The sequence below is a fragment of the Euprymna scolopes genome, chromosome 40 (assembly GCF_053919585.1).
Source record: "Euprymna scolopes isolate OS-2025 chromosome 40, ASM5391958v1, whole genome shotgun sequence".
Lineage (NCBI taxonomy): Eukaryota > Metazoa > Mollusca > Cephalopoda > Sepiida > Sepiolidae > Euprymna > Euprymna scolopes.
This window is the reverse complement of record NC_136521.1, coordinates 32,386,109-32,406,257: the sequence shown is the minus strand read 5'-3', so window position 1 is coordinate 32,406,257 and position 20,149 is coordinate 32,386,109. Positions and strand designations below refer to the sequence as shown.

The 20,149-nt window shown below is 32.7% G+C and overlaps 1 protein-coding gene and 1 pseudogene across 1 annotated transcript in view; one reads left to right on the top strand and one right to left on the bottom strand.

Moving 5' to 3' along the window:
• LOC145265475 (uncharacterized) overlaps positions 1 to 20,149 on the bottom strand; it is a 164,043-nt gene that overhangs the window by 38,823 nt on the left and 105,071 nt on the right. The window lies entirely within an intron of this gene.
• LOC145265780 (5S ribosomal RNA) lies at positions 5,402 to 5,520 on the top strand (annotated as a pseudogene).

The window sequence follows — 20,149 nt, the reverse complement described above, 5'->3', positions numbered from 1 at the left end:
TTAGGTGTAACTTTGTAAGAATTTATTGTTTACGTCCATATTGATACATATTCTTAATAAACCTCTTCTGATCATTTTCATCATTTTAAAATCTCGGGATACTTGTAATAAAAGAAATATACAGCTATTTATAAAATCTGCAATGTTCAAAAATAATCATACCCCCTTATTTTTTAAGTATTAATCGAGTTTCTGACTGTTTGTTTCCTGTTTGATTCTTATTTTGAATGCTTTTATACAACCTTTGAATAATTCTATTTCGTTTTTTGCATTTTTCAGAAATTAAAATGATATCAACTGAAAACCAATAAAAGAATAAAAATTATTAGAATAGGGAAGAAAAAAGAGCTTAGTAATGATCTTAGGACTAAAATTGTGAATTCACATAAGGATGGTTTAGGTTACAAGTCAATTTCCAAGAAATTTGAGGTCCCTACAGCAACAGTACAGAGCATCATCAAAAAATTCCAGAGCCACCACACAACAAACAACTTGATTGGTAGAGGAAGGAAAAGGAAACTGTCTGCTAGAGCCACCAGGAATATTGTAAGAAGTGTTAATGCAAATCCAACCACCACTACTAATGACATTTTAGAAAATCTGGAGTCTTCTGGCATAAAAATATCAAGGCAAACATTGCAAAGGACTCTGCATGAAAATGGTCTGAAAGGAAGAAGACCAAGAAGGACTCCATTGCACACCGGAAAACACCTTGCAGCACGTCTAAAGTTTGCTAGGACCCATGTGAATTCTCCAGAGTCCGTTTTCTCAAGTATTTTGTGGACTGACGAAACAAAAATTAATTGTTTGGCCATATGGATGCTTCTTACGTTTGGAGGAAGAAAGGAGAAGCTTACAACCCAAAGAACACCATACCCACGGTGAAACATGGTGGTGGTAGCCTAATGTTTTGGGGCTCCTTTTCGGCTAGTGGTCCAGGTAGTTTGGTCAAGATAGATGGAACCATGAAGAAGGAGCAATATTTGGAGATACTCCAGAAAAACCTTAGACAGGATGCGGAGAAGCTCCATTTAGGACCAAACTGGGTCCTTCAACAGGATAATGATCCAAAACATACTGCCAAAATAGTCAAGAAATGGTTTGAGGATAATCAAATTAATGTTTTGGAATGGCCTAGCCTGAGTCCCGACCTGAACCCTATCGAAAACCTCTGGCACATATTGAAAACTGAGATTAAAAAGCGGAAACCTAGAAATTTGAGGGATTTGGAGAACTACTGCATTGAAGAATGGTCAAAAATCAGTGTTGATGCTTGTAAAAACCTTGTTGATAAATATCCAAAACGGTTACAGGCAGTTATTAAGAATAAAGGGCATGCTATTGACTATTAGTAAGAGAGGTATGAATAATTTTGAACTAGTGCCATTATTGTTTTTCTTTGTATAATGTTTTAAACTTGCATAATTTATTTATTTGTTGAGTTTAAATCAAATGCTTATGCTTGATTTATTGTTTGAAATCCCTTTAATATTGTCTACCTTCTGGTTTGAGCAATATTCTTATAGAAATCTCAAAGATCCGAGGGGTATGAATAATATCGGGCACAAGTGTATATACATATATATAGGTTTATATACATATATATGTGTGTGTGTGTGTGTGTGTGTGTGTGTGTGTGTGTGTGTGTGTGTGTGTGTGTGTGTGTGTGTGTGTGTGTGTGTGTGTGTGTGTGTTCCAATATTTTCCTAGGCTTTCAGGAGTCATTACTCTTCACTCGGGTCTCTAAACCTTTTCTGAATTTGAATAGACTCCACCCTGCACTCAAATTCGCTTTAGATGAAGAAATGCAAAATGACTCTTTGCCCTTTTTGGACGTCCTTGTATAGAATCGGTTTATTACAACTATATACAGGAAACTGACATTTACATGCCTGTATATAAGTTGGGATTCTTTTGCTCCTACCAGGACAAAAACCAGTTTGATCAAGACTCTGGTACACCGTGCCCTCATGATTTGCTTGACTAGCAAACTTGATAATGAATTGAAGAAGATAGCTGATATTCTTGGGGAAAATGGTTTCCCTGAGGGTGTAGTCTCAAGCATGTTTGCCAAGCTCTTGTTAAATTTAATACCAACCCTTCTTTTGGTCCGGCTAAGTGTCCTGTTTATCTGAAACTCCCTTATATTCGTTCTGTCAGTAAAAGGTTTGTCGATAAAATTACCTCAGTTGTATCTCACTGTTTCTATGCGGTGCAGCCTCGAGTGTTGTTCGGCACTAAAACTGCCTTCTCAGCTTTTAAGAAAGATATACTTCCCACACTACAAAAAAAGTTTAATTGTATATCAATTTAAATGTCGTATGTTTCAACGGCTGGGGGTCAGATTGGCACAGCATGTCCCTGCGTGTTTTCGAAAGTCCAGAGGGACTAGAATAAACACATTGTTGAACACATCCGGGCGTTCACAGAACACTTCCGGGCATTTACGGAGCACATCCGGCTTGTATGACAATAAAACATGTGGTGAAGCGTATTCGGATGGCTGTTTTCGCATTGTACACAAGGCCCGTTCTAAACAACATCTCAATATTTTGGAGGCCGTAACTGTACTAATGCGCAAACTATCGCTCTGTAGGCAAAAAGGATCTGTCGCATAAATTAGACCTGTTTAAAGAGCTCTGATTTAACAGGAAGAAAAAAATGCTTACATTGCGTCATTGTTTCTTGTTTCTGCACTTATTTGCAGATTTTTTTGTTTTTGTTTTTTAATTTTGTCTCAGGTTCTGAAATATGGACGATATATCACGGGTTATTCATTCATTTAATTCACCCTGTGTAGTTTTATGAATTTTTTTTATAAGAAACTTTGTTTGCAAAAATTAAAAGGCAATTTCAACAGAATAACAAATTAAAATCAATCAATCAACCAATTAGCCAATCAATGAATTGATTCATGAAACAGTAATCCGTAAATAGAAGCATCCGGAATCTATACTTACACAATCCAAGTGTGAACTGCAACATATTTTATATATATATATATATATATATATATATATATATATATATATATATGTATGTATGTGTGTGTGCGCTCGCGCGTAAGCGTGTGTGAATGTGTGTGAGGGCATCAAAATCGTCGTGATTGAAATACAACAAAAGAATTATTAATAAAACAAGAAAGATAATACAATTACAATAAACTAACGGGATCTTAAAAAAGAAAACTTTTTACAATCGTCTGAAAAAAAAACAGAACATGGGAAAAACTATTGTCTTTTTAGGACGTCATAAATGTCATAAACATATTTTCTCAAGACGCAACTAGTGATATACAAAAATCGTGCTTACTAAAAAAACAAAAAAAGAAGCCATATTTAGATGAACTCTTGTATTATATTCAGGATCGGTTTAACATATGGGATTAGAACAGCCGCTATTCAGCGCTATCGTAAAGTTTCGGTCCTGGCTTGAGGCACCTGCTTTTCCAAGCCATACTGAAGCGCTGTGATACTGCAAAATAGTATGTTTATGGATCTCTCTCCCCCCTCTCTCTCTCTCTCTCTCTCTCTCTCTCTTTCTTAGTCTTTCTCTCTCTCTCTCTCTCTATATATATATATATCTGTTTCTCTCTCTCTTTATATATATATATATATATATATATATATATATATATATATATATATATATATATATATATATATATATATATACTAGAAATTAAGTCCGGCTTTTCCCGGGCCCTATGTACTGTTCATAATTTTATGTGCATATGTATATGCGTATTAAAATTTTGACTCATGTCCAGGTAACCTACATCTAAAATTTCAAGTGTTTAAACCCAAATTCACGAGGAGTCTGCAAAGGTCAACTCTTTTAACGTTGACCTCTTGGCAACCAAATGTTTGCCTAAAAACTGATTTAAAAGCTTGCTGCATGTCTGAATACCCTTTATGTAAAATTTAAAAACTTTAACCCCAATTTTGACCCCTTAACATTTATTTTTTGGGGCTCAAATCAAATCAAAAAGTTTGATCCATGTCCAAGTAACCTACATCTAAAATTTCAAGTGTTTAGATCCAAAATTAGCAAAGGTATTTGGTAGAGTTTTCAAAGGTCAAATCATTGAACTTTTACTCCTTGTCTGACCGAAAACCGATTACAAAGATTTTTCCAAATCTCAATACTCCTTATGTCAAATCTCGAGTCTGTAGACTGAAAATTGACAGAGTAGTTTGGTAGGGAAATACACACATACACAGACACACACGGACAGACAATTTCACTTATATATATATATATAGAGAGAGAGAGAGAGAGGGGGAGGGGGAGAGAGATAGCGAGAAAGGGGGAGAGGGGGGGGGAGAAAGATTAAATGTTCAAAAATTCAGATTTTTTCAAGTTTACAAATTGAATAATTCTGTAAGCGTAAGACAAATATTAATATTTATAAGACAATCCTAACCAGATAATAAAGCTTGATATTCGAGATAGATTAAGCTGGATGGAGAATTTTTTTTTATCGAGTCTGAATTTCATTTGGAATAATCTTTTGACCCATCTATTACTTTTAACCCATATATTTCTACATTATTATCAACTTTCATACAACTATGAATCCCTTCATAATTTGTAGTTTTCAATTTATTAGCACATAAATTGAAAACTACAAAAGCAACATCTATAACCTGCCTATGAATATCATTTTGCTTACGACTTTCCTCTGAAGATAAAAGCTATTCTTTGGAATGAGGAAAAGTAAGTTTTTATATTCCTTGCCAAATAATAAAGGGTGAAAGTGGTCGAATGGTTAACGATACGGACTAATAACCTGGATGTGCCAAGTTCGAATCCAGTTCGTTCCAGAGAACAACTTTCATTTAGACGTTGGCAATCTTTACAGTGTCCCTCTTGTAGTACCCGATATCTTTCTAGAAAGAATGATAAATGCTGCTAAACAAAAAAAAAAGATAAAGTAACTAACAACTTTGTCTTACTTGGATGTCACCACTTGTCAAGGCCCGAATACCACTCGAGGATAAGTAGTAGTGTAGTAATCGTTAATGGTGTAAATTGGGTAGAATTTCATTATTTAAGGGAACAGCTCAACAAAAATTTGATTACATTGAATTTGAAGGTTATGTTGTATTCAACTGGGAAGCAGGACAGCGGAACAGTGTTCCATAGGCGGACAGTTCTAGAAAAGAAGCTTTGTTCATGGGGTCTGCATTTAGATTTAGGCACAGATAGCGAGTGGGGGGAATCCTTTTTAGTGGTTATAGCTAGTCGAGTGTTTTTTGTGAAAGTTTGGTAAGGGTAAACCATAGATTGGATTTCAGTCAAGTACATGCCATGAAAATAATAAGCTTAAGTAGAAAACTGCAATGAGTTGGTCTTTTCGGCAGATTTTTGTTTAAACCGATCACCATGGCGACCACTAATATGCGACATAATCACGTTGACACACTAGTTCCCGTCAGATCACCGAAGTTAAGCAACGTTGAGCCTGGTCATTACTAAAATGGGTGACCAATTTGGGAATTTCGGGTGCTGTATGTCCACACCGTTGACATCTCCCTGAAAGGGTTGCAAAAACCTAACGTCGTCATCTCCCCTAACGAGGATATATATGCGACTGGGGGCCGCTTGTGAACTTCATACTCCCATGGAACTTTCTCCTTCGAAGGAACCCGGTTAAACCCGAATAGGGTTAGTGCTGACGTACACACACACACACACACACACACACACACACACACGGCAACCAATAGGCTACGCGGGATTTCTCCAACTGCCTCGGTTTGTTAGAGACGAGCCGCACCGACGATCATCATGAATTGATTTTATTAGCGGTTCTTTATCGCATCTTTTCGGAAAAAAAATTCGTAAGCCTGCTCTTGGCCTGTAAAACTAGAACGACATCCGATGAAGATTCTTGATACTTGCATATTTATTTCGAAAATGAAACTTTGATTAATTCTTATTTGTTTTTTATATATTGAATAAATTTTATTATTTGAACAAAAATAATTTATAAAGAAGAATATATTAAAAAGTGAATACTTTTTTTTTTCTCTTTTTCGAAAGAACGTAATAAACGTCGTAAAGTTTATTATTATTATTAATAATTGTAATTTGATTTTACTGTTTATGCCCGTTGGCACGACCGTCTGTAAGCACAACCGGTTAATAGCTGCCGGCTGATGTTAATAATGATTTTACGAGTTATATCTGCCCGTTGGCATAAACAAACTGTTTTCAAATCGTAATGTATGCCAAATAAACTGCATTTAAACATTTTGATTTAAAATATTTTCGATACGTCAAATTAATCATAGAAAATTGTAATTATGAGAATGTGGTTGCATTTCAAACGCAATCATTTTATTTATGTCGGAATCAAGAAGTTGGACACAAGGTCAAATGCTGACTTGATGAAAATGTTTCTGTGAAACGAACTGAGTTTGAACTTGGCACACCTAGGTTTACCGCCTATGTCGTTAACCACTTAGCCAACATAAATGTAGTTATTACGACGGCTAGGACAACATATTATTCTTGTCATTGTTTTTTACTCTCGAGTATATATCCGATACAGACACAGTTAATCAACTGAGAACCACATCACTCTATATAAAAACATATATCAACGAATATATACTCGAGAGTCAAAACAACGAAATAAATATTCTGTTGTACTAGCCCTAATGATCAGTTAAGTAGTTTCCGAGTGATTTTGTTTAGTCGTTTTATTTTACAGTATATCGAATCTTTTTCACATTATTTACTGTTAAATCCAATCTTTTTCCGCATTATTTACTGTTAAATCCAATAATTCTAGAAAAAAGTCTTTGTGCTTCAAACTGAATTCGAACTTGGCACACCCAGGTTTATGGTCTGCGTCGTTAACTACTTAGCTAACGTACATGCAGTTATCACACAGTTATTTGCATTCAGGTAAATGAAACTTGTCAGTCATATAGGCAAGTCTAGGAGACGGTAAAATCCTAATTTCAAACCCTCGTTGCCTTATAGCATAACCACTTTGATAAAAAAAGGCTTCAGGAGTAAACACTGAGAAAAACCCCGGAGTTGAAGTTATAAAGCAATTCGATGTTGCCTAAATTTTGGTTTTGGCAGCTCCTATTGGGTTGTATTAAACAATTTTAAAAAGATCAGTGCGTGAGCCTGAATATATGTATATGCTTGGTAAAATCCGAATCTATTGAACTTACAATTATTAATTATGGAGTACGTATTCTGAGCAACAGGTGAGTAACGGAGGCCTACTATTTATTTACAAAAACGTTTTTGACATAGTGATAAACCCTTTTTTAAAAGCTTCTAGCCATATTTGTCTGTCCTTGGAGTAGACAAATAAAATCAAGCCAGCACTGTTGTCGTTTCGAAATGTCAATGCACATCAGCAGGCCAGATTGTTTATGCAATCGAAGTTGACATGTGAAAAAGTCAGATCAATATGGCTGACATCGGCTTCGATAGAAGGGTTAAATCTTCCGAACAATTTGTTGAAATTTAATAATAATAATATATGCATTTATTTGTCATTTCCCCCTCCTCTCTTTCTTTCTCTCTCTCTCTCTCTCTCTCTCTCTCTCTCTCTCTTTATATATATATATATATATATATATATATATATATATCTTTCTCTGGTTTTTGCCACGAAGTAAGATTTGTAATTCATTTGGAACTTGGACTCTTCAAGTCGGTCGCAAAATGTTTGAAAGTTCAACTTGGCAAGGACAGTCGCATGCCTGTTTAAGTCTCAGGTTCTTAAAAATACACCTTAAATTTTTAAATAAGAGAATGTATTTTTTTTTTTAACATGCTTGTAAAATTATTTCATGCAGAGTTCTAATCCAGCGCTAAAGGTTCAGCCCATACAATTAATTCTAAAGAAAGAATCAATGACGATGAAACCCTTGCCACTAATAACGCCGAGAACTCGAAAAGAAGACTCGTCAAGCAGACGTAACAGACGTCATATCAACCGCTTGCTTTAAAGGGGAAGTGCCTAGCGACTATAAATTATCGTTGAAGAGCCGGGACCACTTCCAGAGACGTCCCTATAGACCCTAACAAAAAAATAAAATTAACATTTACCATCATAAATTCAAAACCTCTATCCTGATTATAACTAATAACTTCTTCCTTTTGAATGAGTTGCTTCATTAAGACTAACTTAGTATATGAATTCAAATGCTCTTTGGGAAACTATGACAATAAAGGTGAAAACACATACATAGGTTTGACTACCACCATTTTGTTTGTCGAGGAGATTAATCATATATCGCTCCGAAACAGTGTTATATTTAACTATTTGACTAATCAACATTCCTTTCCCATGTCCAAATTTAGGAAGATTTTAGTTGACAACGCATCTATACTTGAACAGGCTAATGATAAACGAAAACTTGAAATACGAGAAGCTTTACTGATACAAACTAAAAACATACTACCAATAAAATAAACTTTGTCAATACTAATAACATCCTGAAATGTTTGAAAAGTAATTAAAATAATTAACAAATGAAGAACGAATAAATAAATGAATGAATAACGAGTGAAAATATAAAATAATTAACCAATAAAAGAATAAAATTATTAACCAATGAAAAAATAAAATAATAAAATTATAATTCAAGGAGAAAAAATACATAAATTGTTCAAAATCAGTTGGATGAATTATCTCTGACGATGAATCCAGAAGGATTGAAAAGTACTAGGACTTACGACAAATATGCCGATTATATCAGCGTATTCATGCTAGAAACGAAGACTGTTATTTGGAAGTTAGAAAGGATCGGAAATAGAATTAATAGACAAAAAACGTCTATTTTATTTTATGAAGTGTATCATTTAAACACTACCGTGTTTAAATATATGGTTAAGTGTCAGTTTTAGTCATTTAGAACTGCTTTAAAGCTTCACCGCTCACTCATTTTTCGACAAAATTTCTAACAATTATTACAGTTTATAGATCACCTTCTCAGCTATATAGTGAAAAAAAAATAAAATTTAAATTTTCGTTCAGTAAAACAAAAGTGATGATGAATTTACTGGTGTTCAAAATCGTAAAAAAAAAAGCGTAAGGAGCTCGACGACGTTTTTTATGGCTGGTTTCCATAGCAACCACGTCGCTTCAGCGACTACTGTTGCTACTAATTCACCGCTCTCGCGAAAAGAGAAGTAACAAGTGAAACAGAGAAAATGAAAGCATGATAATCGGGAGGATTTTATTGAAAGATAACGAGTGCCGTATATTGTTATTACATATATGTATGTTATGTTTATTGGGGCAAAAAATAAGAATGGAATTATACACAAGAACAAGTGAATTTATTGAAAGCCTGAAAAAATCATGGATTACAATAGAAAAATGTGAGCATGAAAAGTAATATGGTTAAGCTTAAACATGGAAAAGTAAAGGACTAGTTGTTAAAACTTGAAAAGAAAAGGACAAAGTGTAATAAATTTATAACTTAAAATATTGCAGCATTAAGAATTATTTTATTCAATTTATAAAATTATATAATCAATTGTTAATGCTACAATATTTTAAGTTATGAATTTATTATATTTTTTACTAGAATATCTTGTCCTTTTCTTTTCCAGTTTTAACAACTAATTCTTTACTTTTCCATGTTTAAGCTTAACCATATTACTTTTCATGCTCGCATTTTTCTATTGTAATACATACATATATATATATATATATATATATATATATATATATATATATATATATATATATACATACATATATATATATTTGTGGTGTCTTAATAATAGAAACTAATGGAGCCTTATAACACGTAGAAATTTCTAAAATTGCTTTCAACGACACATATCAACTGATTTATTTATAACTGAGAACAAACTGAAATCTTCTCTCATATTATGAAATCTTATTTGGTTTCAAACCGGAAAATAAGTCTTGTCAAAAGTAATTGAAAAATCAGGACTGGCGCCTAAGGACAAATGAAACGAATTCAACGTACTTTTTATAGTTTTCTTTTCGTTAAATTATCATACGGAAATTTATTCCAAGCCATAAAACTCTTGTCCTTTGCGTTTGTTTTCTAGAGACTATAATGATCAAAAATAAACGAAAACAATAAATTCAGTCTAATTGTTTAAACTTAAAGAAAAATGAAAATCCACCAACAATGTATATATTTTCTTTAGTTTTATGGAAGCCAAGCGAGAAATAATGCCACTCAAGCGTAAAAGGCTACTGTGGTAGAATTCAGATTTATAGGGGAAAACAATCTGAACCAGATTTAAATTCTTGTATTTTTCCTTTCAGTATACTTGAAGGACAAAAATTTAAATTGCTATATTAGTTTTCCTCACTACGACTTAATAAACAAGGGTGATTACTCTCTTGGTTAATTTAGCTCTATTCAAATTACACGGTAACTGCGGATGCATTACAGCATGGGAAAGATTGAGATAATAATGGTCAGTACACCTGAAGGGACACACCTAAATGTTAAATTAAAAAGTAAAAATAAATCAATAATAATAATAATAAAAATACGTACGTTATTCACAGTGCTGCATATAAATATATATATATATATATATATATATATATATATATATATATAGTAAGTTATGAAAATATATATGGCACAACCTAGCTCTACCTATGTATTGAGCACTTTTGAAGTAAATACTGAAAATTCACACATAAAAGTATATCTTCGTATATTATCTTAAGTAATCATATATATATATATATATATATATATATATATATATATATATATATATATATATATATATATATATAAGGTTGGGACAAAAACAATATCGTTTTCTCATATATGTTACTTTTATGAATGCTTTCTGAAATAATTCACTTATATATATATAGCCATGATATATATCATTTTGAAGCGCGTTTTTAGCTCTATCGAATCGTGTTATTCGTTACCGTTCTCAATCTTTTCCTTCAGTTTTTTTTTTTTCGCAGGCTTTTCGACAGCATGGACAAAATTCCAATCTGCTCGATTTTCTTGTTCCAGCTCAAACTAAGCCGAACGGCTACCGAGACAGCTCGTAATATCAATGATGCGTTTTACCTAGGAACCATTAACGAACGTGTAGTACAACGGTGGTTCAAGAAATTTCGCAATGGTGACGAGAGCCGACTGCGGTTATAACGAACATTTGAAAACCTTAATTGAAGCCGATCCTCGCAAAACCACACTAGAAGTTGATGTTGAACTCGAGGTCGACCACTAAACAGTCGTTCGCCATTTAAAACAAATAGGGAAGTCAAAAAAGTTGGATAAATGAGTGCCGCATGAATTGAACTATATTTAAAAAAAAATCGTCGTTTTTTAGGTTTCTTCTACCCTCATTCTGTACAACAAAACAATTTCTCGAGCGGATTGATGAGAAGTGGATCCTCTACGACAATTGGCGACGTTCGGCTCAGTGGTTGGATGCCGGGGAAGCTCCACAACACTTCCCGGAGACGAAATTGCACCATAAAAAATTCAGCTTCTTGAATCCGGGCGAAACGATTACGGCAGAGAAGCACTGCCGACGAGTTGACGGAAAACACGAGAAGCTCCAACGTATGTGCTCGAGATTGGTCAATATATGTGTGTGCATATGTCAATATATGTGTGTACATATGTCAATATATGTGTGTGTATATATAATACTTTTTGTTTATTCCTGTTTCATTTCTTCATCACGTTGGAATATTTATTTCGTAATTTTCATCATATCTTTATCTCTGCTATTATAAGAATAAGACTTTATCTGTGCGGCTGTGTATTCATTCCCTATGGACTGCAATGTTTTGTGAAATAAGTCATTGGAGAGGTATGTGAGACATTTTTTTTTTTTTTTTGCTATAATTTGATGTACAGCACACAACTATTTATCAATTCACTAGTGGAACTTGTGGAAATTCCACAGGGGACTCATTCATATGTAATATATTGATGTTGGCATTCCGTAGATGTTCAATGTAAATGGAGACGCTCTGATATTATTGTAGCTTTTTTGTTAAAACTGCAAAAGTATTTATCTAAGCTAGCACGAACGCCCGGTAAAGCCCGGTTGTAAAGTACGCTTAAATATGATATTCTTGCAGATTTCGCATATATTATTATAGAGTTAATGTTTCATCGATTTTTATATATTATAAAGTTGCGATTTCAAATATAAAAAAAATATATCTATATGACTTTGGTGAATTAGCTTGAATCGAAACCGAAATAAAAACTCATGAAAAAAAAAAAAAAATATATATATATATATATATATATATATATATATATATATATATATATATATATATATATATAACCTGAGTTCCTTCAGCCATAATTGAAACCGAAACCAAAACTTATGAAAAATTCTTGGTAATTTTTTTTTATGACACGAACTAGAAGAACATAATAATTACACGACCCGGATGTAAGCGTGGCACACAAAAGAACACACGCGCTATCGTATTAATATATAGATAACAGGAAAAATTAACAAAAAAATTGTGAATTGATCACAAACACATATAACAAAATGACAAAATCTAGAAAGCTTATTTTCTATCTTTCCTTTTTTTTACTTTTATGGTTTTTTCGGTGTATCACATTACACACACGTAAACACACACACATATACGTGAATGTTTAAATATATACACATGTGTGTGTGTGTGTGTGTGTGTGTGTGTGTGTGTGTGTGTGTGCGCGCGCTTAGAGACAAAACAATAGATTATTATAAAATATACTGAAAGAAACTAAAAGAAATGTTTCGGAAATAGACGTAAACAATGAATTCAGTCTAATTGTTTTGACTTTGTGGAAACTAAGATTTCCCAAGGAAACACCCATTGTAATGCGGCATAAGCACCTCTTACATTTAAATAGTCAACTCTGGTGGTTGTAGTTGCGGTAGAGAGGCGAAGGTCAACCGGGTTTTAACACTCATAACAAAATACAAATCTTTCTTAAAGGTAATAACTAGTTATCATGGCAAATATACAATAGTTATTAAAATATACAGAGCATTTATGTAAAACCCTTTTCTGTAGACTGCTATGCTATTTACACATCAAACACAAAATGGTAACATTATTTAATTAATTGGAATTTACGTGGTGAGACGACAACAACTATGGAAGGCAGTAATTACTGGGGATGCATTTAGAAGATTCGGCGTTCCTATTCCGTCGCGGTTAACCACCTGACGAAGGCCAAAGGAAAATTTGACTGAAACGTCGTGAAACAACAACTAGAAGATGGGGGATAATAATCTGCAATAAATAAACGGATAAAATAGTCATAGTTTGTAAAAGACTGACGCCCGGATTTTCAATATCGGAGTTGATGCACTCGCTATGTTCAGACACACTGATGTTTTGTTAAATGGTGAAACAGCTTTCTGTGGATTGTTATTGAAACCGCTAGGACACAAAATCTACTAATTCTGTCTATCTAACCTAAAAGGCGATTTCGCTTTGCGAGGACATAATGTACTGTCTCTTACATTTCTCTTGTTTTAAATTTTTATCACAATGTTTTTCGTTATGTACTGAATAACACATATTAAAGGAAACACGTTCCTTATTTCATTCTAAACACTTTTCTTTTTTAGAAAAGCATTTCTCGCAAGACATAAAAAATGGTTCAACAAAATGTTTATATGAGTTTAAAAATGAGGTACAAGATTTTATTTAAAATTGTCGATTTTCAAAGTGCACTTTTAGAAACCTTATAAAGTAAGATATAAAAATTTAATTTAAATTGAATCCAAAAATTACGTTGAGTTTATTTTATGTGATGTATATTTTGTTGCACTTTAAAAGATTTTAGCAAAACAATTATATAGCTATATCATTGATTGCTAAATAACAGGTATATTTTGTTTTCTTTAAGTGTAATATGAAACCATGTGCAAGAATAACTTTGCATTTATATAAAAACCAGACTACTCGTGACCCGTTGGGTCAGTATGTTATATTAGCTATGGAATTCATTGTGACGTAAGGAAAATTTTTTTTTTTTTTGACATAACAGAAACATTTCTATGAAAGCATATTAAAATGAAAAATCACGGACGGATCACTCAAACATGAAAATAATCCTCCCTATTCGTGTAAAGTTACCTATTTTTCCGAATAATCGTTCAAAAATCGAAAATTAAACATGATTTTCCTCCGAATCGAACGCCGACGAAAGTCATCTAGCAGCAAAAACACACATGAACCTACCGATGAGAAATATAAGAATGAAAAGCCCATATTGGAATTCTTCAACCAAGTTATAGAAACTTGACGTCAAAAAAAAAATTAATTAAACCTGAAGCAAAAAAATAAAACCTAAATAAATAAAATAAAATAAAACTAATATTGAAACAGATTAGTAAATGTGTCAACAAATTCACCGTTCTCACACAACTATTTTGTATCTAGAAATGTAAACAAAAAATTTTAAAAGAAGGAAGGTAGGAAGGAAGGAAAAGGAACGGATAGAGAGTAGTAGTAGTAGTAGTAGTAGTAGTAGTAGTAGTAGTAGTAGTCTTGGCTTTACTACAATTGTTCTTATATTTGTCAACGGATTAAAGTTGTTTAGTTGTAAGAAAATAGCGACAGTATAATTGTAATAAAGAATAGTCGCACCCCCCACTCTTCCCATGTTAAATAATAATTTCGAAATAACGTTAATATTTCAGTGCGCAGGTCAAAATCTGCAAAAGAAGCGATTTGTGTTTATTTGTTTACGTTATTATGGGTTAATGTTTATGCGCGCATACGCAACCGGATGTCGTAAACCGGAAAATGGGTTACATCACTCGTTGCAAGGTCATTTGAGTTTTATAATTATATAGATTGGTCTCAACCGATTTATGTTTATGTTTGTTTTTACTGCGTTTGTAGACTGCTTTCGTCAAGATATATCATATAATTTTGGAAATAATAATTCACGTAATGGAAAATGAATAAAAAGGAAAACCCCGGAATTGCTTAGATTGGTTATATATTTGCTGAATAGCTATTACTCTACGACTTCCGTGCGCGCACCTGTCAATTTGGTTCTTACTTAAATAAATTCAAACAGCTTTCAGTAACTCATTCTGGCTGGCCGATTTTATTTTCAAACTTCGCCTCAGGATTTCTGGTTCGATCCTACCCCCCCCTCATTTTTTTTTATTTAACAGCACACACCTACAAACGCCCGGGCCACGCCGGGTACCCCCGCTAGTATATTCATAAATGTTTCCTCTTTATTTCAAAGCTTTCTAAAGATAACTGGTTTGAAAGAAAATATAGAACTTAATATTTGAAATATGTAGTGTGTTTATGACATTGAAAAATGTGCTCTTTTGTTCGAGCGAATTTGCTTTTTTTTTCATCTTGGTTAACTCATACTTTGTCCCAAACTATTTTTCCTTAAATAATTTAAACAAAATGAATAAGATTAGAAAAAAAAAGCTTGTACATAGATATTTAAATAACGTATGTTTAAAAGTGTGTATATATATATATACAGACATTAAATAACCCAACCTTCCCATACACATATATTTATAGTTTCCTTACCGTTATTGATAGGATTTTAACACTGTTTCTTTTTCACTTTCGTATGGTCTATGATCGTTTTCTTTTTCTGCATTTTTCCTTTTTCCTTTTAATATCCTGAATATATCCCCTGCAATAGGGACGAAACGTTGATCACCATTTTATAAATTCATTTGTTTTTTCTTTTTTCAAAAACTATATATATATATATATATATATATATATATATATATATATATATATATATATATACATATATATATATGGTGACCCGCTTAAAAGTAGCCCGATCTCTATAAGCTTTCTCTAATCATTTTTTCCCATTAAGCGGCCCACTTAAAAGTAGCCCGACATGTCTAATCTTTCTCTTAACAGCCAACTGACGTCAAAAGATAAATGCAATTCTTTTTCCAACAAGATGGTGCTACATTCCACACGTCTCACAGATCACTGACATGAGTTCATGACATGTTTACGAAAGAGAGAACAATAAGCCAAGGGGTATAGCCACCACGTGTCATCATGTGATTTTTGTCTTTGGGGGACTTTAAAACAAAGTTTATGCAAATGCTTCTTACAATCAAGACTAATTAAAGGAGAAGATTACCAACACGATCATGAGAATCACCAGAGAAGATCTACAGTATCTGCAAACGTTGTTAAACGTGCTCAGAAATGCATAGATGTCAATGGGGAGCACTGCCAGCATCTTTTATAACACTACACGTAATTTAAACAATTCTACAGGTAATTTAAACACTGCTACAGGTAATTTACATAATAAAAGAATGTTCTTCCTCTCTACTACATTTTGGGCTACTTTTAAGTGGGCCACCTTATATATATATATATATATATATATATATATATATATATATATATATATATATATATGTATATATATATATATATATATATATATATATATATATATATATATATATATATATATATATATATATATATATTGGGTTTTTAGATGTGTATAGCTAGTTTTCCTTCCTCTTATCTATTTGCCTTTCTGGTACCAAAGGTACTTAAGCTTTTATGCATTTTTATTACCATAGCATTTCTATGTATATATTAACATGTCGCAGAATAGATCTTGTAATCTTTTGTAAATGTACTTATATATATTATTAATAGTTCATCTTTTATTTTTATATATTACTCTTATTCTATATTTTCTAATTGGGGAAATGGTATTATCCATTGGAGAGCCAGATATTTAACAGCTGTCCTGTTTTTAAATCTCCAAAACAGCTACATGGTAAGCAGCTGAGGATTCCCGTTTTTCTATTTACAACATTTTTGTTAAGGTTTTCTTTTTTTTTTCGTCGTTATATAGTTAAATTCTCTTTTATAATGGAATACATTTGAGGAATGGGCTTATGCAAGTGCTAAGTCTATTTCTATTTAACAATTTTAGTTAAGGCTTTTTTTTTCATCCTTATATAAATGAATTCTTTTTAGTAATTAGAAACTTTTTAGGAGTCGGAATATGTAGGTGCTAAGTCTGCGATAGGTTAAATTTAGTTTTTCTTCCGGGAATTTAAACGGCATTCTTTATTTCTTTATTTCTTTATTTTATATTTTTTACTCAAAGCTTTTTCTGACTAACTATATATATATATATATATATGTGTGTGTGTGTGTGTGTGTGTGTGTGTGTGTGTGTGTGTGTGTGTGTGTGTGTGTGTGTGTGTGTGTGTGTGTGTGTGTGTGTGTGTTTGCGTGTGTGTGTGTGTGCGTGTGTTAGCATAAAATATACTGATTAAAGCAGACAATACGCAAAACAAAGAAATGTTCCAAAATTAGACGCAAACAATTAATTCAGTCTAATTGTTTTAACTTTGTTAACCGAACTTTCCCAAGCGACGCCCATCTATTATCTTGTCCTTGAGATTGCGTGCACTGTTTGATGCTGACGATTTGATAATTAATAGTTGATGATAATTTGTTAAGTCAAGCAAAGATGAAGGGTTAGTAAAGTTTATATATCCTTCTAACATTGGATCTTATTACCGATAATATATATCATGACTTTGTTCAATAAATACGTATTTGATAAAGGCAGGTCTTTGCAGTGAATGTTTTTTCAGGGAGGGAGGCGAGGAATAGGAGCTCAATGGAAGATCTACCATGAACATATACAATAGATAGAGGCTAGCAACATTCAGTTTGTTGAAAGTGCTATAGAAGTGATCATTTTCTCACTAGATTTCAAAGTGGTTTTGTACTCGCAAGAAAGAGAGCTCTGAACTGAACCTCCCCGGATATATCAGCTTCTTAGGATGCATCTGAGTCTTATGAAGCAAATGATTGCCTCAGGAATGTGATAACTTCTAGAATTATAGAATGATCAAACTATTTTTCCAGATTTGATGTCAGTTTTCCATTTTAGGAAGAAATTCTGGATAAAAGTAAGTCTCCCTAGCAAATCAAGCAAGTGGGCTTTCCTAAGGGGGTGCGATTCATTTAAATCGGGGATAAATGAGGATCAGAGCATTTGTGGTGAAGAGAAAGACAATTGTACCTAATGGCGCTCGAGTTACATGGGTCAAAACGTCGTGAGAGTAATACTCAAGATGAGAAAAGTAGCCCGAATAATTAAAATAATACAGATTAAATATTGCATTCCAGATTTACAAACGTGCAGTTGTGCTTAGTAAAGCAGAATTTTAAGAAAGTGGCCAATGTGCATATTATTTTTTTTTTTTTTTTTTTTTTTTTTTGCTCGCTACTGCATACCAACTTGCAACGCCGTGGGGCAGAAAAAAATAGTTTTGTTTTTTTGACATGATTCATTGAGTAGTCGTGACGAGGGCGTTTAATTTTTTACATGAGGACGCGTTCTAACATGTGGAGGTCCATCCAGTACTATCCGAAGTTCTGCTTCAGCAATGCTCATTATATATATATATATATATATATATATATATATATATATATATATATATATATATATATATATATATATATATATATATATACTAGCAAAAGTACCCGTCGTTGACTGGGTTCAAAAACAACCTACAGAAAATGGACTCTGATTTATGAAAGTATGATAGGTTATGAAAAAGAAGGGCTGTAAAGAGATAGCTTCGAATTTGGGGGTATCAAAACCAAAGCAACATATATGGTGATATAAAAAATAAATAGATAAACCCCATAATTTATTATACCATATCTGTTCACACTGAAACACTTATCACAATATTCTGTGGATCTATATTAAAAAACATTGTTAAACTTTGTGACATATTTCCATTCTATGGAGGTCAGGGGCGAACGAACACCCCTAAATTTTATTATACCATATTTCTTCAAACTGAAACATAATTATCAAAGTATACTTACGCAGATAGATATGAAAAGTCTTTATTAAAGTTTGTGCCTATTTCCATTCTATGGAGGCTACGCCCGAGCGCAGACCCCACAATTGTATTATACCATCCCTATTTAAGTTAAAACATACTTATCAAAGTATTATCATGTACATCTATATCAAAAACACTTGTAAACGTTTGTTTTTGTTTTTTTATTTTTTTATTTCCATACTTTGTGGACCAGGCGCGTACGCAGACCTCACAATTTTAATGAATCATCATTGTGCCAGATCAAACATACCCATTCCTGTGTCTTGATATATCTTTTATCATTATATGTGATCAGTTTTCTATAATAGTCAACCATATAGGAGCCTATTCGTGACCAGACACACACACAGACGTTCAGCTTTATATTATAGTGGTATCAAAAGTATTTGGTACATTGTTTTTTTTTCGTATTTCTCAAGAAATGTCAAGTTAATTTACACTCAATCTTTGAACAGATATTATCTATTTAGACATAAAACGAAAATGAATATATACTTAGTTGACAAATATTTATTAACAAAAAATCAAATTATATGCAAAAGTATTTGACACATTTTCAAATTTCATTTTTAATCAGTCATTTTATCTTGCTATAGTATTGCAACCAATCAGAAATTTCATTCTAAAGCAGTCATTTAATTTTGCTACATTTCAACCAATCACAACGCACACCAGGGTTCCGGTTGCTTACAGGTCAGTTGATAACAGTTCTCAGACACTGCGCATGACTGTTTTAAAATGGTTAAAACAAAAGAATTGACTAATGATAAGCGCTAGGAAATCATAGCAAGGCATAAAGATGGAAAGGGGTACAGTAAAATAGCTTCAGAACTAATTTTGATGGTGAGTACAGTTGGGGCTGTCGTGAGAAATGGAAAAACAACGAGTGGTAAATCTTCTAAAAATCTTCTAAAAATGGTCGGCCGCATAAATGATGTTGCTACGCGTTACATTGCTCGTAACGTGAAGAAAGCACTTTTCTGATTCGTTCAGAAATTCAAGAGGATTTGCAGAAAGCAGGTATTTTAGTAAACTGACCATTGAATCGTACACGCCTGTATTCTTGATCACTGAGGAAGACTCCATTGTTGAGTCCTAGACACGTGAAAAATCGTTGGAAATGATATAGTTTAATTTACGTAAATTCCGTATTTATTATTATAGAGTAAATTATTTCATATTATATTCTATCCAATCTATAGTCATGATTTCAAAAGTAAAAAAGATACGCTTAGTT